Source organism: Capricornis sumatraensis, chromosome 18 (assembly GCF_032405125.1).
Source record: "Capricornis sumatraensis isolate serow.1 chromosome 18, serow.2, whole genome shotgun sequence".
In the NCBI taxonomy this organism is placed as follows: domain Eukaryota; kingdom Metazoa; phylum Chordata; class Mammalia; order Artiodactyla; family Bovidae; genus Capricornis; species Capricornis sumatraensis.
This window is the reverse complement of record NC_091086.1, coordinates 17,994,687-18,020,477: the sequence shown is the minus strand read 5'-3', so window position 1 is coordinate 18,020,477 and position 25,791 is coordinate 17,994,687.

The window sequence follows — 25,791 nt, the reverse complement described above, 5'->3', positions numbered from 1 at the left end:
CTGACCCATATACATTATTTTCTGTTCCAGAAATATTATTTGCTTAACAAGAACTGTAGTAGAGAATCAAAAGCAATGATAAAAAATTCTGATGTTTTTCTGTCTGGAGGAACAAAGCTTGAGAGTTTGTCATATTTTTCATTCATACAGCTTGGGGCCAACAAACATGCTGTAACTGGATAATATAACAATAAATGGAAGAAAATATATGAAAGCTGACTCACAGTAGCCCTCCACTGTGGCCTCTGGATAACTAGCAACGTGCTGACAGATAAAAGAGCATATGACCTTCTCTACAACATGGCCACCTTTCTTAAAAAGACCCCCAAAGTTATGTGCTTTTAAAAAGAAGTTTAAATTCCATGGGAGTCTATGCCTAAATCACTGAACTCTAGATAAAGCAGTGTATGATACTTAGTTTGAAGTCCTGGTATGGGATTCCAGGCTCAGGCAAATGCTTCGGACAGGGCGTGTAGATAGGTGACAGATGGTGGATTTTCGCCTTTCAACACATAACTGTAACCTTATGCACTGTCTGAGTTTATTTTCAATCACATACACAAGGGCTTACTGTGTATAATAAGCTGTCCTCCAAACCCATTTCCAGGAAAAGATTCTTTGTGTGGGCCAACCTGCATCACTTCCTGGGTCGCACAGTGATCATAGGGACTTCAGGACCCAGGGCCAAGTGTCCAGCACCAATAATGGGGTTGGTCGGGAGATGACATTTCCGGTCCTTGTTACTATTTATCTTTGTTTCCCATCCAATCTAGTCTCAGATCATTTTAGATGCATTACTCAGAATTTACAACCTTACTTCTACTTTCTCACCTGGAATGAAAACAAACACACATTTCACCAAGCCATTCCTAGTTGTCAGAAAAGGAGGAAAGAAGAGAAAATTCTGTCTCACAGGTCAGGTCTCTATCTCAAGGTGGGAAAACTTGATAATTTCTACCTAAAAGTAAACAAGCTACCAAAAATGGGCAATTCTAATTTTATTCCTGGTATTGCGTTCATGTTTTGAACCAACTCTCGTCTTTATTTTGAAGCAAATGAAGGCAGGCCTCCGAAGCGACCTGATACCCTGTGATTCCACTGGGCTTTTCAGAAGGATTAAGGCCAACACAAGGATGTGAATTTGAACAGAACTCTAGCTATAGGGCCCCCACTAAAATGTGAGGCAGAGAACAGCTCTGGGATTCATGAATGTCAATTTACTTTGGGGAGAAGCTGGATGAAACTTTGAGTTTGATCTCAAAAATAGCCTGGACAATTTTAGTTTTCTGACAGCATTTGGTGGCAAGCCTGTTAAAGAACACCATCTTGAAATTTCCCATTTGTGTGCTGTAGATAGCCGATCATCTGGACACACCCAGAGCTTCAAAAGCATTAATCACCAAAGCACACCTGGCTTGGAACAGAGATATGAGGCGAGAAGGAGGCAGAGCTTCAGGTGGACCCCATGCCTTGTGTTTTCTGCATTTCTGCCTAGTTGATGAGATAGCACTTACCTCACTGCTAACCCAGGGAGGCCTTGGGATACAGTGCTTAAGACACAGATGCTGGACTCATGAAATCTTGATTCTGAATCCCAGATCTGCCACATACTGGCTATGTGACCATGGGCAGGCTCCTTAACTTCTCCCAGTCTTAGCTTTCTAATAATGAGACAAAGTATGTCAGGACTAGCGCAGTAGCTGCATAGTAGGTGGGGGCCCAGGGCTCTTCCTTCCCTAGTTTTTCCTTTTCCCTGTTAATAAAGATGATAGGTACGAACGTACTCAGCCCACAGTCAGTTCTCACAAACTATTAGTTTGTCTTTGTCACCCAATATATAGGACTTAAAATTATTATTTTATTATTAGTATCTGAAAAAGGCCATCTAAAATTCCCTGTTTCTGATTCTAATTATCAAGTTATCTAGCTAGATACTAACTGTCTAGCTATCAAGTCCCTTTGATGTAGACACTTTTGCTAAGTGCTAAGCTGTATGAAGGGTTCAATTGAAGTAAGGCTAGTGCTCGCCCAACATTCTCATGAAAGGGTTCTAACAGGGTATTCCCTGACTTGACAAAGTCTTAGTGCTTGGCTGCTATTGGCAATGGCATTATACAGGGCACTCCTGTTAAGTACCAATCCAGTATTCATAATGGGATTCAGGGGATTCTTCGGTGGTTGAAGAGACACAAGACTCAAAGTTCTTATTTTAGATACTCCAATTTTAAAAACTTCTTTAAAAACTTCTAAAGAATATCTCTGAAATAGAGAAATGTTTTGTATTGAACTAACTTAGCAAGAAAAGTCATTGAGCTCAAAGGGAAACTCACCATCGGGTCCATTTGAGTGCCTTCAGTTCAAGAACAGGGTTGAGATTGTCCAAGGGGGAGCTAGTTTGGCACTGATACCGTCCCTTCTTGATTCAGTTGTCTTCGTATAATGGCCATGCCCAGTGGAAAATAACTGAGGATGTGAGAGAGAAAACTGATCACAAAGGCTCGCCTTGCCAGGACCCCATATGCTATGGCATGGAGCCTCATAGCTGAGTGGAACATGGCACTCCAGGGAGAAACACTCTGCCCTGCCAACCTCCCCGACCCCAGATGGTTGTCAGTAGAGACAAAGCTGAAGAAGAGGCCTGTCATCTTCTTCCATGAGTGCTTGTCCTTTGTGGACTTGGGTTCTTAAGTCTCCTCATGAGTAATGGCCAGGAAAGAAAGTATAGACTTCTCGGTGAGAACTGGGGATTACAGTTATTATAAACTGAACTTTCAAAGAAGTGTGAGGTTATTTCATATTCCAAACTGATGGAGCGGGATATATTAGTGACGCCTAGGTGCATTTGAGTTGGCAGACTTCTTAGCATATGTTTCCAAGTCCTTCGGCAAATTCTTAAACTCAAGAATTTGCGAAAATCGCCAGGAGCTCATATCTTAGAATGAGTTATACCTGTTTACTTTACTGCCTCCCAGTCCAGATTTCTAAATGAGGACTCTGCTGAAATGGAGGTTAGGGACACAGATAAGCTAACTTATCTTTTGAGCTGGACAATTCATTCCCCTTTGGTGACTAATTTCCAAACCCTTCCTCCCACTCGTTTGATCTTTGGCCAATTTCAATTAATTATAGAAACTTGCATTGTTTGAGGTTCCTGGTTTTAGAGACAGAAATGACATTGCATTGAGGTGATCCAGGGTCTTAGTATTCTTAAGGGAAGATCCAGACAATCTCATTAGAAGCAAATGTGGTAGATATTCTTGTGATGGTACCAGGAACAAGCAAGGAACAGGGGTCTTCATCCCAGCTCTGTTTAATATAGACTCAAAAGTATCATCACAATTGATTGGCTGTATAGCAAATTTGTCAGGTTGGGTATAATTTTAAATAAATGACATGACACAGGGGGAAACATTTCTCCTTATATAAAGATATAGTCATAGAATTGGTAGTTTTTGAATCTGACCCATATAGCATTTTTTTACCTGATAATCTCAAAGCAATTCTCAGCATCAATACTGACTTTCATTACACTATCAGTGTGTGGGGAAGGCATCAAATATTTGCTAACCAGTTGTGTACCTTAGCTTCAAGCATTAGCTCTGGGAACAAAATGGAAGGGAAATAGCACAGATCCTGAATTTAGACTCCTCTCTCTCTCAATCTATCATTCCCACCAGCATCCCAACTGCCCCAACTGCTGGGCAGTTGAAGGGATGGGATGTCAGAGAATGTGTATATTTTTGTGATGTGCTTTCCTGGTTCTTAGAATTTGTCCTGGGGTGGGGCTTTGGTTCTAAGAGATGATTTCTTTCTGTGGGCCTGAGAAGCTGCAGTACAATCAAGCTCTCTTGTCTGTTGGGCTTGAATGAGCCCATTAGGAAGGAACACCCAGTATGACCACAGTGCCATAAAGATACTGGATATTCTCCTATTTATTTAGTACAAAGTTTTAGGGGAAAAATATTCTTGGGCATCACACTTTCAAAATGCCCATTTACTAAGTTCTTTAGGGGATTTAGATCAGACACACAGATCTTAACAATTGTCTAAACCAAACCCCCTGTTTTACTGACAAATGAACGAGCCCAGTGTCATATAGATGACAACGGCAGGTCCATGTCCAAGATGGCTTTGTGTTCCTTCTATCACCCTAGTTGTTGTGTGCCTAGTCATGTCTGACTGTTTGCAGCCCCATGGACTGCAGCTTGCCAGGCTCCTCTGTCTATGGAATTTTCTAGGCAAGAATACTGGAGTGGGTTGCCATTTCCTCCTCCAGGAGATCTTCCTACCCAGGGATCGAACCCACATCTCTTGGGTCTCATTTATTGGCAGGCAGATTTTTTTTACCAGCTGTGCCACCTAGGAAGCCCTACTCTTCCCTATGTAAAAACAAATAGGATGTGACTTTTGACCTGGAGGGGTTTACAGTAATGAAGGGGAAATGAGACTTCATGCCAATGAATAATGAATATACCAGCAGGAGAATGTGATGGGTGGGGGCGGAGAATTAACCGGTACTGAGCATCTGCAATTTACAAAGGGTTCCACTGCACATGTTCTCACATAATTCTCATGTTAAACTTACAAGGAATACATAATCATTCCATTTTGTTGATAAGGGAACTGAGGATCAAAAACTCTGCAAATCTTTATTGGCACGTGCATGGAACTGTGGTCCATCTACCCACCTACAGCTCTGAAGCCTCAGGCAGCAGACTCCCAAAGAGGAGTGGTCTGGGCGGAGAAGCCTGCTCAGAGAGGCAAGGCTTGTGTTGGTTTCTTGTACTTGTTTAGGTGCAGAGAAAACTCAGCAGATGGAGAAAACGCAGATGGCCTCCCCACGATTGCGTCACCACCCAGACAAGGTTGGAACCAGTTGCACACCCACTGCTCTGCAGTCTCCAATGTAAATTGCTTAGAACATCTAGCACGCTGAAGAGAAAATTTGCAATTTAAACTTGTAGTGGCCTCATTTACAGATAATCTATTCTAGGCAAGGAGTTACACAATATATAAAGAGGCGGTCCCAAGGATGTAGCAGACCCTGCTGCCCCTTTTGTGAGTTGAATCCTTTCATGATGACTCAGGGGATGGAGAGCTGGCCATGGCTACACGCTAGAATCAAGGGAGAGTCAGATGGAGCAGGATGAGGACAGAGGGTGGAACGCATGTGCCAAGTTTAAGGAGGAGGAATATCCTGAGTGATGGTTTGAAGGATGTGCTTGGCAGAGAGCGGGGAGAAGCACTTACAGGAAGGTTTTTGAAGTGAGAGAAGGAAATCCCATGCTTAGTTGGGACAGAGAAATGAAACAGTATGAGAGCTGGAGATGAGGCAGTTTGGTTAGGAGTATATGTCAGGATGTTGAGAAATGTATAAATTCAACCACATTACCCTTGATTGCCTACACACAGAACCATCAAACCTTCTCAAGGAGTCATTTTCTCTTTAAACACCTTTGCATGTGACCACTCTGACACTGTCATCTTTCTTTATACATGAAATAGTGAGTCAGCAGAGAAAGTCAGGATTTAGGTTTTTACCATCCCCTTAAAGAATAGGTTCAAAGCAAGACAGCAACTAGACTTAAGTAAATTCTGAATTTGAATTTTATGAAAGAGTGTCAGAACACACAACAGGTTGGTGGAAGTGTGCCCCAGAAAATAAAGCCATGAACTGTCAATGGGCAGGAACCACTCTGTGAGTAATCTCCATGAGGTATAAGTTCAATAGTATCCCACATTTCCTGAAACTCCTGGTGGCTGTAAAGGTGCAAACTGGAACTGGTGTTTAAAGCAGTCTCTCATGCAGGGAAAAAAGTGAAAATGTACTTTCTGAGAAATCTCTGAACAGAGTGACCTAGAGGCAGGTGCTTTAGACTGAGATGGTAAATATCCTGTTGAACAACCCAAGAGACTTGAAACAGGTAGGTGGGTTCATTTGGGGGAAAAAACAATGTTTGTTGTGTGCTTTTTTCCCCTGACTTCTTCTCATAGACAGAGAGAGAGAGAGAGAGAGAGAGAGAGAGAGAGAGAGAGGCCTCTATACCTCAGGAATGATCAGAGTCATCAGGGGAATAAACAGTGGTACAGTTGTGTCCTGCGTGGAGGTGCTCAGCTAAGGGGACAATTGAGAGTGGAAACCCAGTTTCTCCCATTAAAACATAAGATCTGAGAGGGGGAGGGGGGGCATTGAGATCTTGGTGTCTCCCATATCTCCCATATCTAGAACAGTCTGTGACACACAGAAGTTGTTGAAGTGTTTGTTAATTGAATGAATAAGGATCTCACACGCTAGTAAAGTAATGCTCAAAATTCTCCAAGCCAGGCTTCAGCAATACATGAACCGTGAACTCCCTGATGTTCAAGTTGGTTTTAGAAAAGGCAGAGGAACCAGAGATCAAATCGCCAACATCCGCTGGATCATTGAAAAAGCAAGAGAGTTCCAGAAAAACATCTACTTCTGCTTTATTGACTATGCCAAAGCCTTTGACTGTGTGGATTACAATAAACTGTGGAAAATTCTGAAAGAGATGGGAATACCAGACCACCCGACCTGCCTCTTGAGAAATCTGTATGCAGGTCATGAAGCAACAGTTAGAACTGGACATGGAACAACAGACTGGTTCCGAATAGGAAAAGGAGTACATCAAGGCTGTATATTGTCACCCTGCTTATTTAACTTCTATGCAGAGTACATCATAAGAAATGCTGGATTGGAAGAAACACAAGCTGGAGTCAAGATTGCTGGGAGAAATATCAATAACCTCAGATATGCAGATGACACCACCCTTATGGCAGAAAATGAAGAGGAACTAAAAAGCCTCTTGATGAAAGTGAAAGAGGAGAGTGAAAAAGTTGACTTAAAGCTCAACATTCAGAAAACGAAGATCATGGCATCTGGTCCCATCACTTCATGGCAAATAGATGGGGAAACAGTGGAAACAGTGGCAGAATTTATTTTTGGGGGCTCCAAAATCACTGCAGATGGTGATTGCAACCATGAAATTAACAGACACTTACTCCTTGGAAGAAAAGTTATGACCAACCTAGATAGTGTATTCAAAAGCAGAGACATTACTTGGCCAACTAAGGTCCATCTAGCCAAGGCTATGGTTTTTCCAGTGGTCATGTATGGATGTGAGAGTTGGACTGTGAAGAAAGCTGAGCGCCAAAGAATTGATGCTTTTGAACTGTGGTGTTGGAGAAGACTCTTGAGGGTCCCTTGGACTGCAAGGAGATCCAACCAGTCCATTCTGAAGGAGATCAACCCTGGGATTTTTTTGGAAGGAATGATGCTAAAGCTGAAACTCCAGTACTTTGGCCACCTCATGCGAAGAGTTGACTCATTGGAAAAGACTCTGATGCTGGGAGGGATTGGGGGCAGGAGGAGAAGGGGATGACCCAGGATGAGATGGCTGGATGGCATCACTGACTCGATGGACGTGAGTCTGAGTGAACTCCAGGAGTTGGTGATGGACAGGGAGGCCTGGTGTGCTGCGATTCATGGGGTCACAAAGAGTGGGACATGACTGAGCGACTGAACTGAACTGACCTGAAGGAACTAAAGTGGTTTCAGGAATATGACGTCAGGCTGCAGGAGCAGGAAGTAAGATCCAGCAGGCCACGCCCCGCTGAGGAGACAAGGCCATCACCAAGCCGCTCGTATCTGGTGAGAGTTCTGCCCTGCAGTGAGGAGATGGCCAGACCTGGCCTGTGAGGAGAAGCAAGGAGCAGGGGCTCAGGGTGAGGGGTGGGAGGGCTGGCAGACCCTGCTGGGGGACTCAGCCGCCATGCTCCCCTTTTTCCTTACCAACCACATTCACATTTTGTTTCTTTCACCGAAACTCTTGCTTTCCCAGACTTCAGGGAACGCACTGTTATTTGTGTCAGGCCACTGAGACGTAATTACCAGTCTGTGGGGGCTTTCGGGGAATGTTTTGCTTTCCTGCTTCAAGTGTTACCCTTAATTCTTTGTCGTTTCTTCTTTCTGCTTAGAGCAAAGGCCTGAACTTGGAAAAGGGGAAGCTATCTCATGACCATGAAGCAACAAGAATGAGGTAAAAGCCTTGTGTTTGAGAGAGACAGGAAAGAAATATAGACAGGGCTTGGAACACTAAAGACCTCACAGAATCACTGGACTGCTCAATGCCAGACTTGAAGTGTGAGAAAATACCCCTCCTTCTGTTTGGTTAGACCGCACCAGTTAAGCTCTGGCTACAGGCAGACATTCCCAGTTCCTAACTAAGACAATATGCAACCACCAGGAATGTAAGTCATCCAGGAATGTTTAGAAATACTTGAGGAGGAGACAGGACTGCTGGATCCAAGATGGGGACTTGGTGTAAGACTGATGGCCACTCAAGGACATAGTGACTCCTTATAATGCTGGAAGACTTGGGTTACAAAATAAAGAATTTTCCAATAGGGAAGCTTTAAGATTTATTGAAATACATTATGCACACTCTCTGTGGACTCTAAAATATGTGCTTTTGGGATTTCCATTCTGACAACAGCAGAAATGATGTCCTAGTTGAGCAATGTCTGAAAGAACCATTTGTCCAGAACTTCATCAAGCTTGAGTTGGTACAAACCAGTTTGAGAACTTCGCATTCTTTCTATTGCCTAATGGCACTGAATTGAAATGAACCAATTTATTTTGAATGGCTGCTGTAAATTTGAGCTCTAAACGACTGGTTGGTAATTTTAGTGTCCATGATCTAAAAGTACCCTATGATTGTAAGGAAAAACAGTTGATATAATCACTGTCATCAACATAACAACCTCATTTCACACTCTAACACCTTGAGTTTGTTGACATTATTGGTAACTACGCTACACATCTATTCTGCTTTTCACAATACTGGTGTGAATTAGTGTCCTGAAGAGCTGTGGGCTCTTTGAAGTCTATTTGGAGACTTTTTCTGTCCTTAGCCTCCACACAGCTAGGAACAACAGGGAGGTGTTGATTGGTAGGTATATTTTTAGTTGGATTACTTCAGCCCCAAACAGGGAATGCTTGAGGCAGTAAGTAGCAAGGTACATCTGATTAGGACTCATAAACTTTGTTTAGGACTACTCATATGGCTAAGTGGCTGGTGTGGCGTGTCTACAGGTGTGTGTGTTTTGGTGGATGCCCTTAGGTGACCCACTCTCATATGAAAAAATAATACATAATTGTGGCAAACTACCATCTTTATTCTGCAGAACTTCAGATTTTATTTTTCAAAAGGGTCTTCTCTTTTTCACCACAGGTCTGAGATACAGTTAGACATCCTATGCCAAGTACCTCTTTCCTGACACATGAGCTAATTGAAAAGCCAGCTTCAATATGAGGCTAAAGGGTTGGAAACTTATAAATTATATTGAAATTTGCAAAAGTAAATAGAGAGTCTTCATCCTGTCTCTCAGATCTTATCTTTTTCAGGAGTGCTTTGTTTCCACAGGTAGGCAAAGTTAATGTTATCACTTCCAGGTCACGGTCTCTGCTATTCCTTGAATGCTCCAGGTCTCTGACACCAGGTGGCCATTTGGACCTGATTTCTGCTGCCTGTGTTTGTCTCTAGCATGGCGTAGCTTGTCTCTAGCATGGCGTAGCTTGTCTCATGTGCACCTAGCCCTTGAAGTAGAGTCTGTGGTTTCGGCCGTAGTCTTCTGTCCTGAGGACTCAGCATCATGAAATAACCTCCCCACCTCACCTCTTGGACTTTGCTTTGTCCTTCTCTATTTCAGTGGTGTCCAGCACTTCTTGATTCTTTTATTGAAATGCATGAGGATTCTGGAGTTCTATCCTGGCCATGTAGAATAGTTTGGGCCTTACTAAATTCCCACTCGGGTGGCCCAGTGCTAGACTGAGAACAGCGAGTTTCCCTGAGGGGCTTTTGTATTTCCTCTACTTATCTTCATATCTTGAGATGTTTGGGCTACCTCAACCTACTCTGAGGGTTTCTCAAACCTTCTTCCACCCAGAATTTTCATCCTGAACGTGAAGTCACATTCTTCAGTTCTGCTACCTTGCCTCTCTTTCTCGCTCTTCCTTCTTGAACTCCCCTCTCTGGAACCTTACGGGATTTCTTAATTTCCCTTTCAGTCAGGTGAAATTTTTTCTTACATCACGTCTTCCTTCTTTCTTTTTCTAGGGCTCTGGAATCCAAATCTAGCAGCTCAACCCTTGTTAAGGAAAGGAAAGCTTTACAGTTAGAAGGGTCTTTTCTTTTTCAAAGGCCTGGCTTTTAAGCTTATTGTCACACTGTAGACGCGGAATGTCAGCTTTTCAACTCAGAGCTAAATGCTAACTTCTGAGGCGTTTGAGTATGTGCCCACCTTCTCTTTTCCTGTGGCAATCAACTGTAAAGGTCCAAGGAATTTACAGAAACAGGAGTTGCCAGGGATTAATGTTTGAAGGGAAGAGGAAGAAAGACTGGTTTAGTATTTAAAGCTCTACTGAGCTTACGGGAGAACTAACTGTGGCCCATCAACTATATGCCAGGCCCAGTGTTAAGTGTTTCTGTTACTTCCTTCCTTTCATCCTCACAGCTCCCAAGGAGGTCTTTACTTATGAGGACACTAAAGCTTATAGAACTTACGGATATCACTGAAAGTCACATAGCTAAACAGCAGTGGAGCCAGTATTGGAGCCCGTGGGCTCTGCCTTGACAGCTTGCTGGATGACTGACTTGTGATGCTCTGTCAGAGAGAGAACAGAGGGGTGATGACATGGAAATCCACATCATGTCCAAGAGCACACTCCATAAATCTCATCACACCCATTTCCATATTTTTCACTCAAGTTTTCATGCCCCTTGAAACACATCAGGCAAATCCAAATACTGCTCATTGGAAGAGAAGATGGCTCACAATTTGGCAGGAGGAGATAGGAAGAGGAAGGCATAGGATGTTCACAGAATTCCAATTCCTGGGAAACAGACTTGCTGGTGAGTTCATTAATTTTTCACCCACATCACTTTGAAGATGATTTTAATGAGCCATTTATTGGAAGTTTGTTAAGGGCCTATATTTTGGGTGCTATATTTTTATTGGCTTCCTTTTTATAAAAAGGCAAAACCAGAGTACACAGCGTTCAGATGACTTTCTTAAAATGGGAGGCCATCTGAGTCACAGAAGTAAAGTTAAATTCTCTAAGCTTCCGGTCCCATAATATCTTTCTTTAAATACACTTTTGTCCTGCAGCTCCACTTTCTCAAGATCACAGGATGATTCTGTAGGAAGAAGAAAATCCATCTGACCTGCCTACACGACAGTGAGGCAACCTCCTTGGAACCTATTTCTTTTCACACTCCAAAGAAATCATGTTTCAAACAACAGAGGTGGCAGGAATTTGGAAATAAAACAGAAAGTTTAATGTTCTTTTAAATATTCAGAAAGCACTCTTTCTTAAAGTACTGCTCAGTCGTGTGAGGCCACATTTCAATATTGTCTTGCTTTCTCATTCAGACTGGCTATATCTTAGTGTATACTATGGGAAGGAAAAAACAGCAAGTCATCATCAAACCTGTCTAAAAACGAACGACAAAATGTTCCAGAATAGCAATGAAAACCATTAAGATCTATAGTTGTTCTTAGATGACTTAAGAGGGGTTCTTTCGTAATCAAAACAGATGACATGAAGACTCCAAATGAAAACAAGAGAACTAGAAGGGAAAAACGGAGCAAGAATATTACACAAGAAAATAAGAGTAGTTTAAAATACATAAAGCAGAGGAGGACGACAGAGCCCACAAGACTGTGGAGAGAGAACTCAAGAACTTTCTTTAAGAAGCAGGAAAGATGGCTTGAGAAAAGAAATGACTTCTTTGTCTCAGTGTGTGAAGCTGGGTAAGTGGGCACAGATGCCAGAGACAGGCACACTTGCCAAAGGAGGAAGAAATAGAAAATTGGTTTCCTGCCAGAACAGGTGGCGTGCTGACATGCACATGTATGACGTTTCTGAAGCTCTCCAAGGGTCTGACCAGGCCAGCTGAAGTTGTCTCCAAGACTTCAGGGAGAGGTGCTGCAGGGGGCCCCAGGGATACTGTTTCAGGTGTGATTGCATAAGAAACAGTAGTGGTGGGTAAGGAAAGTCACGTAGCAGCCTGCTATGAAGCACACGCTGTAGGGTGGACCAAACTCTTTCCGAGCTCACGGTCTGATATTTTTAACCATCCATTATAGGACCAGAGCCAAATGTCTGGATAATTTCAGGAGCAGGCAGATATTAACTCACTAAACTCCCTTTGACCTTCTCGAATACTGTGGAAGCTTTATCAGGACATTTTTTTTTCTTCTTCTTTTTTCCCTTTTGGTTGTGGTGGCAATAGTAGGGAGTAAGTGGGTGGGTGGGTCTAAGATTGGAAAAGAATATGGGTGGTAGGGTGAAAGGCTGCTATTCAGTTTTCCTACAGAGTCTGGAATCTTGTTTTGTGTAAATAACTGGCTTATAATATGACCTGTGAATGGGACTCTGTAAATGGCACACTTATCCAATCATAAAAATATTTAAATAATAATCTGGGGCTAGCCCTGGGTGAAACTAATCAAACAAAATAGTGATGTCTTGAGAACAATGTTTCTCACCCTGTGATAACTGAGGGGCAGTGGAGGTGTGGTTACAAGCATGGACTTAGGAATAAAACTACTTGTTTTTGAACCCCTATCCCACTGACTTACTGTGTGGTCTTGTGTGTGAAACCTTTGAGCCTTCATCCCCTCAGCTGTAAAGCAGGGATTATCATAGCGTCTATGTGGGGCAGAAACACTGTTGCAATGCTTACTGCGCCCTCTGTTTCTTTTCCTTGCTGGGAACAAAGGAAAATCGCATTTCCCATTTTCCACTTGCATCTGTGTGGGAAATGCAGTGACTAGTTCTAAACATTAGAATGTGGCCGCAAGTAGTTATGCCACTACCGGGAAGATCTGAAAACCTCCCACAAGATTTTCCATGTTCTTTCTGCCCTCTCGCCGTCTGCTAACCACTTAACAAAAGATCCAACAGACGATTGTGAGGACCCCATAGCTGTTGTTGCCTCCTCAAATCACGGCCGTCTGCCAACCATTCAGTGGCCTGTGATGTAAGCACAAAATAAACCTTCTGTACAAAGCCACTAAGATTGAGGGGATGCTTGTTACAGCAGTTTGTCAGTTCTAATGCTATCTCAAATATTAGCCACTCCTGAATAAAACTATATTGTAAGGTTATTGTAAAGATTAAATGCGTTACTGTATATAAGACTATTAGATCTGTTATACAAAGTGTTTGTTGTTCAGTCATGTCTGACTCTTTGCGACCCCATGGACTGTAGCCTACCGGGCTCCTCTGTCCATGGAATTCTCCAGGCAAGAATATTGGAGTGGGTAGCTATTCCCTTTCCTACGGGATCTTCCTGACCCAGGGATCAAATCTGGGTCTCCTGCATTGCAGGCAGATTCTTTACTGTCTGAACCACCAGGGAAATCCTTAAACTCTCAATAAATACTATTTCACATATCATAATCAGTATAGAATTGGCTAGGTGGCTATTAGTTGGTCCATTAATTCTAAAAAATAATATCTGCATCTTCTTAGCAAACTTGAGAGGCTTTCCTAGTGGCTGAGTTGGTAAAGAATCTGCCTGCAATGCAGGAGATGTGGGTTCAATCCCTGGGTTGGGAAGATCACTTGGTTGGGAATGGCAACCCACGCCAGTATTCTTGCCTGGAAAGCTCCATGGACAGAGGAGCCTGGCCAGCTACAGTCCTTGGGATTGCAAAGAGAGCACAGACTGGGCTACCTGTACCTCATAGTTGTCAAATCAATTCTATGATACACTTCAAATAATCACCTTGGGTCATACTGGGCAAGACAGTGTGCTTGAATGGTTGGAAATCTGCAGGAACCTTTAAGTGTAAGTCATTCCGACTGTTTGGAGATCCCTTTCCATATTAACCTAAGATTCAGATGGATGACAACATGGCCTCTAAATTCTGATTGGGAATTTTATAAAAGAAGTTATACCAACTAAATACTTGTGCTGAAGGGTTGTTAGGTTTAAAACTAGCATATGTCCTGTGTGTAGCAGTACAGGACATAACCCAATTTCAAGCGCATGCTAGGTGTCTGATAAAAATTAGTGATAACAACAAATAAAAATAATTGTCACTATTATTTGAAGACATCTTTTTTTTTTTTTTTTCCTTAGAACTTCAAGAGTCTGTCTGCTATATACTTTCTACCTGGGGCTCTTGGGAAAGTCACTTTATATCCTGACGATGCAGCTATGGCCTTGCTTATAACATAATGCCATCTTTTCTAACATTTCAGTTCCTTTTTCCCTACTGCAGTCAGAGGCCATTACTTGTCCTTATGCTTGCTCAACCTACTGAGATGAACTGGCCCCTATCCTCTTTATAACATCCTTTACTTACTTGCAAACTCCACACTTGTGTACTATTGAATATCAGGCATTAGATATGCAATACTGCACAGAGATCTCAGAAATAATTAGGCAGTAGGAGGTGATATTTTTCAAAGACACATGAGTCTCAATTCTAAAATTCCCTTTTCCTCAGTAGTTCAGGTCAATAGATAAAGACCTTAATGTTCCTTTAATGTGGAGATGAGCAAATCTGGCTGCTTTTGGTTCTGGCAAACTCTTTCTGGCTATTTTTCAAGCATTATATGGCTGGCAACTTAGTGGATATATTCTGCCAAAGGCTTTCTGTCCTTAACCTCTAGGTGTATATGTATTTCAAAGGGAATTTAAATCTTGAATTTCTGATTTATTCATACTTAACTGATCTAAACTGCCACATTTGTCTTAGTCAACACTTACAGTTTCTAAATTTTATTTCTTTGACTCAGGAAACTTGAAGAGGTTGGCAGCAACCACCTCCTGGAGAAGAAATCAAACCAGTTGTCTGGGTCTGGGAGGCAACTAGTTTACATCTGTCCTTAGACGATATTTACAATGATTTTTTTGTCTTTGAATTCTAAGGCAAGGTAAATAAAAAGATGTGCTTTCAAACCTCTCTTAGCTGATATCAACATGAAATTAAAAAGTCCCAGAACACCTCAATCGGAGAGGTCTGGGGGCTGCAATCTGGTTAGAAGGGTGTAGGTATGGGAATCTCACCCTGGAGGCTAGTTTACACAGCACTTCATATAAGTCTGAGAAAACATCAGCTGTCCATATTTTTAAAAGGACAGTGGGAATGTGGAGGGGAGGGCAGGAGTGGGCATAGCAGTACTGGGGGCTCTTGGTACTCCTTCCAAGCCACTCCTTAGTGCTCTTCCTGACCTGACAGCACCACACTTTGGACTTAATATTTTGGGGCTGATGTTTCCAGAGCAAAAGCAAACACTCAAATACTGGGTAGGCAGAAAGCGGCAATTAAAGGCAAATCTTTGCTAAAAGGATGCAGACATCAAGCATGCCAAACTCACAGGCTGGTTAAACGCCCAGGTTATTTGGCTGTGATCCATTTTTTTCCCCCTGGCAATATTTTATAATATTGGCTCTCCTCCCAAAGAGGACAGAGCATCATGTGAGTGTTCACAGAGGACTTCACTCTGCAAATAGTCCAGGGATAGCAGTCTCCAAGAAAGGCAAGTTAAAAAATTTGATAGATTTATTTTGGCTGAATATTGCCTAATATACGATGGAGTGATCTTACGACAAAAAGATAGGAGGTAGCCTTAGACTGTCATGAAAAACATAAGTGTGCAGATGTCTGTTGATTTACAAACCAGTTCAAATTAACGTCAAAAAGATATACCTCCTGCTCTAGTTTCAGAGGAGACCCGTGGACAACAAACTTTAAATTTATAAATGGAACATATTTAAGACATCTGCTACTTAGTAATCACTGAAGTTTATTACATTAGTAGGTTATAACTTCCAAAGACAATTATCTTTTTTTAATAAAACCAAGAATGGTGGGAAGACTCTAATATGGCCCCATGACTCCTGGTCCTATGTTCTGGGCATTCACACCCTCGGTACTCTGCTTCCCTTGTGGATGGGCACTAGAGTTACATCTAACCCAAGAAAATGTGGCAAAAGTGATGAGCTGTCACTTCCATGATTATGTTGTGTTATTAAGACTCTATCTTCTTAGCAGACTGGCCCACAAGGCAAGGGACTGATTGCAGCCTCCAGAATGGCTTCCAGTTGACAGTTGGCAAGAAGTCAGGGCCCTTGGTCCTGCAGCCACAAGGAAATACATTCTCTCAGCAAACTGTCAGTGACCTCGGAAGCAGGTTCTTCCCCAGGTAAGCCTCCAGACGAGAATGTCGACCAACAGATGCTCTGATTACAGGCTTCTGAGACCCTGAGCAGAGGACCCAGCTGAGCTGAACCTGGCCTCCTGGGTCACAGAATCTGTGAGACAATAAATAATACACCAAATTCTATCACAGGTTTTCTGCTACTTAGAGGGTTAATGCTGAATAACCAAAAAGAAAGCTGAATAACCAAAAGAAAGCTTATTAGATGACACAGTGAACCACAACTCTACCACTGCCACATTGAGCTCAGTCACTCAGCTGTGTCTGACTCTTTGCAACCCCATGGACTGCAGCCCACAAGGCTCCTCTGTCCATAGAATTTTCCAGGCAAGAATACTGGAATGGGTTGCCATTTCCTACTCCAACTGCCAAATTACCACCAAAGTAAACTGAGCTAAACAATTTGTCAGGGGTATTCCTTCTCCCTCTTCCATTTCAGCATAGTTAGAAGAAAATCATAGATAATGATGACCTTTCTGTTCCTTAGGCACTTGGACCACATGCCTAAGTACAGGATGGAGTGCCCTTACTACAAAAAGATAGGAGGTAGCCTTAGACTGTCATGAAAAACATGGGTCAAGGGCCATGTTTTGTTAGAACAAATAGAACTGAACACACTAAAGCTTTCCTTACCCTAGAGGTCACTAGTAGAACTACCTGAAGGCCCCATCCAAATATATGAAACAGTTAGGACAGCCCACATACATTTGCATTTGTATCATCAGTCGACCGTGAATTGCAGTTGCGTTACACACATTTTTCAAAATTCCGTTATGCCCACAGTGAAATCCATACTCCTTTCTGTGACGTTCAAGGTCACAGAATCTGGCACAGCCTTCATCTCTGACCTCCGCGCTAGCCTCTTTGTTCAATATTTGCTCTGCAATGACCTTCTTTCTCTTCTTCAAGCACACAAACCAGGGTCACGTCTCCCATCCGGGCTTCTATCTGGAACACTCTCTGGAAATCCCATGGGTGACTACTCAGACTTTACTCTCAATCATCCCCTCCCTCAGCAAGGCCTTCCCTAATTTCCCTGAAGGCTCCATTCCTGCCCAGTCACTCTCTTTCACATTAACTTATTTCCACCAAGGCATTAATACTACTTGAAATGACCTGCTTATGGATCTCCGTGATGATTCTATCTCTCACTAGAATGTGATTGCCATGTAGTACGTGCTCAATAAGTATTAACTGACTATATCAATGAAATACCATTTGGTTATTATAACAAGACTGTCATTTCTTGATTTATTTTTCTTCTTTTCCTCTTGTTCACCCTTTCACAGGTCTGGAATCCCACAGCAGTTTTGCCACCAACTCAGCCAGTATACTTCACATACCTGCACACACAGCAGCAAACTATGTATCTGAAAGGAAACAGAAATGAGAGAAGACATCGTTCTGCCCTTAGGACCATACAAATTGACTGGGCAGAAGATGCCGCATACGTAAATGGATTAAAATCCAACTACGAGGCACTCATCACAGTAACTGGGCCAAGCTAAATATGAAATTGCCTAGGGAGTACTGAGGAAGGGAGTGATCAGAAAACTTCTTATAGGAGCTGATTCTTGAGACAGAAGTGTCTATGGAAAAGAAGGCAAGGGCATTCAGAGTGGGGGTTGAGGGGAGAATGAGGGGAAGCCATTGAACCCCCAGAATTCATGCATCCATTTCTCAGAGAGAATGTATCTCTAATCCAGAACTTGCCTGAGTTTTGCATTCACTTTTTTTTTTCTGACTTTTTATTTTGTATTGGAGCATAGCCGGTTAACAAATAGTGTTTTGGCAGTTTCAGGTAAGCAGGAAAAGGACTCAGCTATACATGTATCCATTCTCTGCCAAAACTCCCCTCCCAGCCAGGCTCCATATAAGATTGAACAGAGTTTCATGTGTTATACAGTAGGTCTTTGTTGGTTATCCATTTTAAATTTAGCAGTATCTGTCTATCCCAAACTCCCTAACTAGCCCTTCCTCTCATCCTTGCCCTGCGGCAACCGTAAGTTCATTCTCTAAGTCCGTGAGTCTTTTTCTCTTTTGAAAGTAAGTTCATTTGTATCATTTCTTTTTAGATGGAACCACTTAAAAAAAAAATACTGGCCTCTACTGAAACTGAAGCTATTAATATTCTCCTCAACTCCGATTTAGACAGAATCTCTGAAGGCTGGGCTTAGGCTTGGTATATTTCAAAAGGTCCTTAGTGAGTCAGTGTGTGCCCTGGGTTGAGATCCCTTGCTGGCCTGAAATGCCATCACAGAGTTAAATTGATGAGAAATGCTCCAGGACAACAGAGAAAAACAGTGGCAGATAGCAGCTAAGGCGCTGGAGTAGAGTAGCCTAGATTCAAATCTAAATCCTGCAACTTACCTACTGGGTGACCTTGGGCAAGTGACTTAACCTCTCTGAACCTCTGTTTACACGTCTATAGGCTGAGAATTATAAATGTAATTACTTCATAAGGTTTATGGAGAATTAAGTGAGATATGCTTATGAAACACCTGATAATATGCACGGCACATAGTAAGATACTGAACTTTTCTCACTAGCATTATTATATATGTCCCCAATTCTTCATTTTTCCTAAAGGCACTAGAAAGTCCAATATGCATTTCTGAAGTCTTTGCATCCATCAGCTTAACAAATTATTTGAAGTCTGACCACAGCCTTAACCTAGCACACGTGAATTCAAGCACATTGAAGCAGGGTCACAAAAGAGTAAGACAGGACTGAGATAAGTCAACCTGGGAGCAAATGAGCATTTTAATGGAAATTGAAATCATGAGTGATGGGCCAGCAGCCTTGCCTGATGAAGAAACCAGGAGCTCACAATGTCAGAACAACTCTGTCTGTAAAAAATTTTATAGGGCATTTAAATGAAACATAGCAAAGATTTTCCATATTACTTGGATTAACAGCACCATCCTTTCGCTACCATTAGTGTGGAACCCAGCCCTAGAATAAAGATCATTTCCTGAATCACTCTCTCTCTGTCTCTCCCTGGGTCTGATCCCTTGACTCCAAAGTTCCTGAACATATGTCCCACATAATATCTTTAGGACAAGTCATTTGAAAGTTTCCCAAACATTTTAAAACTAGCAAGAGGCCAAGAATAAAACAATTTAGGTCATTTATCCTTATCAGAGGAGCAGTTAAGTGTAGAGAATTCACTGCATAACTTTGTTTTCATATTTCTACATTATGTTTAAAATGTGTGCCCTGTGATGACACAGCACACAGATTTGAAAATCATGGGCACATAGACCTGAAGTTACAAAACAGAAGAGCTTTAGAAGCCACGGGTTTTAGAGACCATGAAACAAAAGGGCTGCCAGAACAGAAAATTGATAAAAAGCAAAAAGAGCATAAAGAGATACCCCATCGACAATTTCAAATCCTCTGGAGAGCCAAGTAAAATAGGAGTGGAGAGGTTTCCTTTCAACAAAGCCACGTGGTCTTTGGTGATTTTAATTTCAGTTGTCGTAGCTGCAAGTTCTAAAATATACGTTTGCTTCTTCTTTTATAGTTAAAAAAATGCGTGCCTTGAATGTTCTTAAATGCTTAGAAAGTAAAGTGTGGAAAAGTATCCTCCAATCCTTTGATAATGGTCATTTCTAGATGAACATTAAAGGAGACTTTAAGTTTTTAAATTAGTCTGTTTAGTGGCATTTGAAATTTGTATATAAGCATTTATTTTTGTACTACTTAAAAATAAATACAATTCTAGATGAAATAAAACACATGTTTTACAGAAGGACCTTGGCCCTTTTGGAAATAAGTAAGCTTCGAAACTGCCAACCCCGTCAACTTAGTCGAGAAAGGGCTGTCACTGAGTATGAATTTTAAATATTCAGTGGGTTGGAAGAAGCCTTCTGCACTGGAAAGAGAAGATGAAAAAGACTCCTGGTTAGAAAAGGACAACCTTTCTGGCTCCCCCTGGGTGGTTTTGAGGATCTCAGCTCAGCTTTCAAAGGCTGACCAGTGAAGTGACAGCGAATACTCCCTTGCATATGTTTGTGAAGTGTAGACCTCCAAGGCCGGCTAAGAAACGTCCTCCTCAGCAAAGACTTAAGTCTCCATTTTACTCATTGAATCAGTGCTTTTCATGATTCCAAAGGACTACCATTCAACTTTTTTTTTTTTTCCTCTTCCCTCATTCAACTCGGAAACATTCCTTTCTGTGGATTTTCATGAACCCCTGCCCAACACCAGGTGCAAATTGAAAAAATCCCACTGGCCAATTTCAGCATAGGAAGGCCTACTGTTCTTTCAACAGAGCCCCTCTTTCAGGCCAGGAGTTCAGATCTTTGCCCCTGGGCACACAAGTCAGGGGTTTCACTTTCATCCACAAGCGTCACTCATGAAAAAACTTCTCTGTGGTGGCTGCCTCTCCAGACCCCCCAGCCAAGAGGCTCTGATACATCTGCTTGTGTGAACCTGGGCATTTGTCAGGGAGGAAAGCCAGAGGGATTCCTTGCTGATCCTACCTTTAAATGTTCAACTGTCCCCGTCTCAGACATGTAATTTTCCACCCACTGTGGTTTATGTGCAGTTGACATTATCATTTGGCAAATACTTTACAGCAAGTTACCCTCCTCGGTTTGCAATTCAGAGACTATTGGGTGGTCTTCCCCACTTGGGACGCTCCACAGATGAATCACAATGTTACCTCTGCTATCAGTGTCCCAGGAAGGACCTGGGTGCCTTCAGAAACTGGCGGGTTCAGATACGAATTCAATTCTGGTTTCAAGTCAGCACTCCACAGTACTTGTGTGATCATTCAGTTAAATTGTATTTTATAGGCCTGTACTGAGCATCTACTTTGGATTAATTTTCTATGGCCACCCAAATACTAACACCTGTTATTGAGTTGCATTGCTACCACCATATTGGGGGGTGGGATTGGAGGATCAGGACTGGGGTCCACACTGCCTCCAGCCTTTATATAAATGTTTCCTCCTCCGCTAAGTGGCATAGGGTACACCCAGGTATCAAAGTTCTACTGTTGGGATTTTCCTGATCAGAATTGACTAGATATGTCACTGTGGACTCAGCAAATGGACACGGCATCCAGACTCCCCATCTGAGGTGCAAAAGTGGGGGGTTTGGGATAGTATCTTCTGTTGTTGTTAACAGTCTGGGCTACCCATCGTATAGCTCTAAGATGGCATCTTGAGGAAAAAGCAATACCAAATGATCAGACTGTAGATGTTACATAAAGCTCCCGATTTTACTGTGCAAACCAGGTGTATCAGTCAGAGTCCTACAGGGTACAGATGGTCCACTCAGATTGGGTCCTTAAAGACCGTTCACAGAGGCCTGGGCAGGGTTTCAGGGAACAGACAAGGGTGGGGTAGTACAGCATGGCCAGCAGCAAGGAAAAACTGCTGCTGCCACTAGAGACCCGAATAAGCAGGAAGCGGGAGAGGATCCCAGAGGCAGGAAAGGATACCTCTAGGGAGAGAGTTGCCTGCGAGGAATTGTAGATTTTTGGTAGAAAGACCCTAACAAATCATAGCAACCATGCACCAGGGAGCCAGGAAATAAATGCCTCAACTCCCTCTCATCCTCCTCTCTGATCTCCTGCCAGTGACTTCCATTGGCCAAATCCCACTGGGGGCTGGAAGACAAGGCAGCTTCGAGCGCATGCAGGCAGCCTCCTGGGGCACAGAGAACGCAGCAAGGAGAAGAGTGAGACCCCTTATCCAGAAGACCTACTCTGTCCAAGTGCAACACAACAAAAGACTACAATAAAGGCGCTCTTTCCTGGAAGCTAAAAGCAAAGGTGTAGAGAGCTGATGCCTGAGCTGTTTCGAGGTAGAAGTGTCATCTAGGTGGGAGGAGAAGCCTATGTGGAAAGAAGCTTCAGGAAATAGCTGGGTAGGGACTGCCCTGGTAGTCCAGTGACTAAGATGCCATGCTCCCAGTACAGGGAGCATGATCCCTAGTCAGGGAACTAGATCCCACACACGGTATTTAAGATCCCACGAGCCGTAAGTGAAGATCCCTCACATGGCAGCTAAAAGACTCTGCATGCTGCAATGAAGATCAAAGATCCCAACTGCCACAAGTAAGCCTGGCACAGCCAAATACATACATACATAAATAAGTAAGCTGTGTGGCTGAAGCCTGGAATGTAAACGACATGTCAAGTTGGAGCCTGGAGGAGAAGGGGGCCAGGCTCTGGAATCCTATTCTAGGTTGAGGCATTGGGATGTTTTTTTATGGATTTTAAGCAGGGAAGTGTTATAATCAGACTTTCATTTTAGAAAGGCTGTTAGCTGTACAGAAATGGGATGAATGATACTGTGGGGCTTCTAACTTTTTTTTCTGGAAACAAGTAGGGCAAGGAGATTAGAAAATCACAATAAGTGAAAGAATTCCTTCTGACTGATATTCCTAGATCTGGTCTTGGTAATAGTTGAGAAGGAGTCACTACAATTATCCTCCTTCCTAACCCTAACAATTATTATGTTCAATTATCTTTGCCAAAAGGTAGTCTTCACCTGGTTTCTAATATTCTTTCCCTAATCTACAGATGTTCTTTGCAACAACTTTGAGCATATGACACAAAAGAACAAGTCCATTTTTTGTCACAAGCTTGTGAAGAACCCCTCCTTGGCACTTGAAGCTCCCTCTGGCTGACTTTGTTGCTAAATTCTTATACCTTTTAAATGCCAGCCATATTATTTTACATTAAAATGTGTACACAGTGTAATTTTCTCTGACTGTGTTGTTAATTTTGATTAATTAGATTGCAACCTCTTTGAATGCACCATGTTGAATCCTGTTGTGTGTTCCTCACTGCCACCTCAGTGCTAAGTGTGTATTTGTTTTTTCGAGAGCATATATGATCATACTTTACCTAGGAAGCAATTTGTGTCTTATGACTCACTGGTGTGTCTCTCTTCAAAACAATCTATGCCTTTAAACACCACTATGAGCCCAGGACAAGTATTTGTTTAATTTAATAAAAAGTATTCTGAGCATATATAGTATACAAGGACTAGCTCAGATAATCAATAAAATATACTAATTTGGAACATAAAAATAAGGAAGTTCAGGCTAGTATATTAGTGACTAAAAATGACCCACTGTATAACCATTTCCAAATAATATTTTAAACTTTGCAGAGACCTTCAAAGCCAAAAGGTGGAGGATGGAATGTTATGTAGGAGTTTTGAACCCTGTAGGGGGCTAATGAGGAGGCATTTTTGGTTAGGGAAGCTTTTTGGCATCTGTCAGGTTATACCAGTCCCTGAGGATGAGATGGTTGCATGGCATCACTGACTCAGTGAACATGAGTTTGAACAAACTCCAGGAGATGGTGAAGGATAGGGGAGCCTGGCATACTGCAGTCTACGGGGTCGGAAAGCACTGGATACAACTTAGTGACTGAGTAACAACAAGCCAATCCCAGCATGTGGGGCTGCCAGGAGTCTGGACCGACTGAACTGTCATCTCTGTGGAGGCTTTCCAGATGAGTCCCTGCACAGTCTCAGAATCACTCCAAACTCAGTAGTATTTCTACAGCTAATGTTCCTTAAAAATGTGATTTCCAGTCATGCTCTTCAGAGTAACTCAGGGAATCTTGTTAGGCCTGCATCCCATCAATGGCATCCACGGTCCAAGCCTTGACGTTTCACCTGCATCTATCATTTCCATCAGACTGTGAACTTCTTAAAAACAGGAGCCATACATGAATAGCTATATCCCCCAGCTTGGCACAAAACCAGGAAAACAGTAGATTTCTTTATTAAATGTGATCATTTTTGCACAATTTTAAGATGTCCCTATGGATCACCATATTCAAATGCTCATCCCTTGAACCCAACCACTGTGTTTCTGGTATTTACTGCCACATGACACAGTACCACAGAGACAGGCACAGTGATACCTCCAAAATATTCTATTGATCAAGCAGCCACAGAGCATGTCCAGATTGAAGCTGAGCAGACGTAGACCTCACTTCTCATTGAGAGAGTGTCAAAGAATTTGTAGCCATCTGTAAACTACCACATAGCATATGCCAAAGCCTGCTAAATGAAGAATGGCTGTAATCCTTTCATCTGGTTTTACGGTCCTTTCAAAGAGCCAAATAAGGAAACCAGACATTTCACTGGTGCTGAATGGAATAACTGGCACTCCTCATCAGTCTTAGGGCAGGATCAGAGATTGAAGCTGCAAAAGTATTAGAACCCCCTGGGAACAGACCTAGGGTATTGAGCCCAGGAATATTCTACCATAGGATTCTCTTAGCTTGTAACTTTGGGTCCAACTCTGGATGTAGGAGGTTGTTTCTCTGGATGACTCTCAACTGGAGAATCTCCTCTCCTTATTTTGCATGTTGGCAGCTCTCATCAGCCATGTGCCTAAATAACACACATCTTATGATCCACTTCCCGTAACAGAGATATAGGACCTCACCACCCAATTCGATGTCTGGACCAAATGCATGGCCAAGCCAATAGACATGGATCAACCAAGTTGGTTAGCTATTAGACAGTCAAAAGTGAAGAACTGTACTTGGTCGATATAGAAACTAAAATAAGTTGTCCTTCTGAAGCTGAGTGAAAATAGCATTTCAGCTAACAGCACTTTTGTTGAACTTGAAAAGTCTTGACTAAGGGGTGAGAGTCACAAAGTACTTTATGAGTCATGGGAAGGTCAAAGATCACCTTTCAACTTGTAAAACTCACCCTAGCTACTTATGGTAGCTTTCTTTCTTTTCCTCTTCCCCCTACCCTCCCCATCAGCTTCATCATCTCTGTCCACTTCACAGTATATCTGTAATGAATTTGGATCAAGTTCAAGGAATACACGGGAAGCCTTAAACTCCCAAAGCAAGCTGCTCCGTAGGCGGGAGAGAGAAAAGAAAACACCCTGGGGCAGCTCTGTATTTCCAGAAGATTAAAAATAATTAAACAATATGATATTCAACTTGGATTATTTCAGGACAGTGATTAATAATGTTTTTCCCTCTAATGATGCCCTCCTCTCTGCTAATCCTTCCCAGTCTCATTCCAAAGAAGATGTTGGTTAACACTTTGTTTCATTTCATGTGCTCCTAAGTAAGTCAGGGTATATTATGCCCCCGACACTCATATCAGCCAGCTGCCTCCCTCCCTCCCCTCTTGGAATAATGAGGGTGAAAGAAGGCATTCTTAAAGGTATCAGTGCTTAACTAATTATCTCCCTCCCAAGGCAATCAAACTGGGGGCACCCAACAGGCTGCTCTTGGAACTAGAAGTCAGAGCATGAGTGTCCCCCAGCCAGTATTCCCGGCACTGTGTCTACCACAACTAGCCATTTGGCAGATGTTTGTTGCATGAACACACTGTAGGAACAATTCCTTTCCTTTTTTGACCAGGGAAAGTGCATCTTTTTCCTGGGGACACAGTCTGAGCAGAAGTGATGCTGATTCACATGGGATTTCTCAGATGTCATAATGGCCTTGTGTATTCATTCATCAAGCATTTACTCAGCACCCACTATGTGCCAGACTCTCGATCCCATGTTGTAGAGCATTAAAA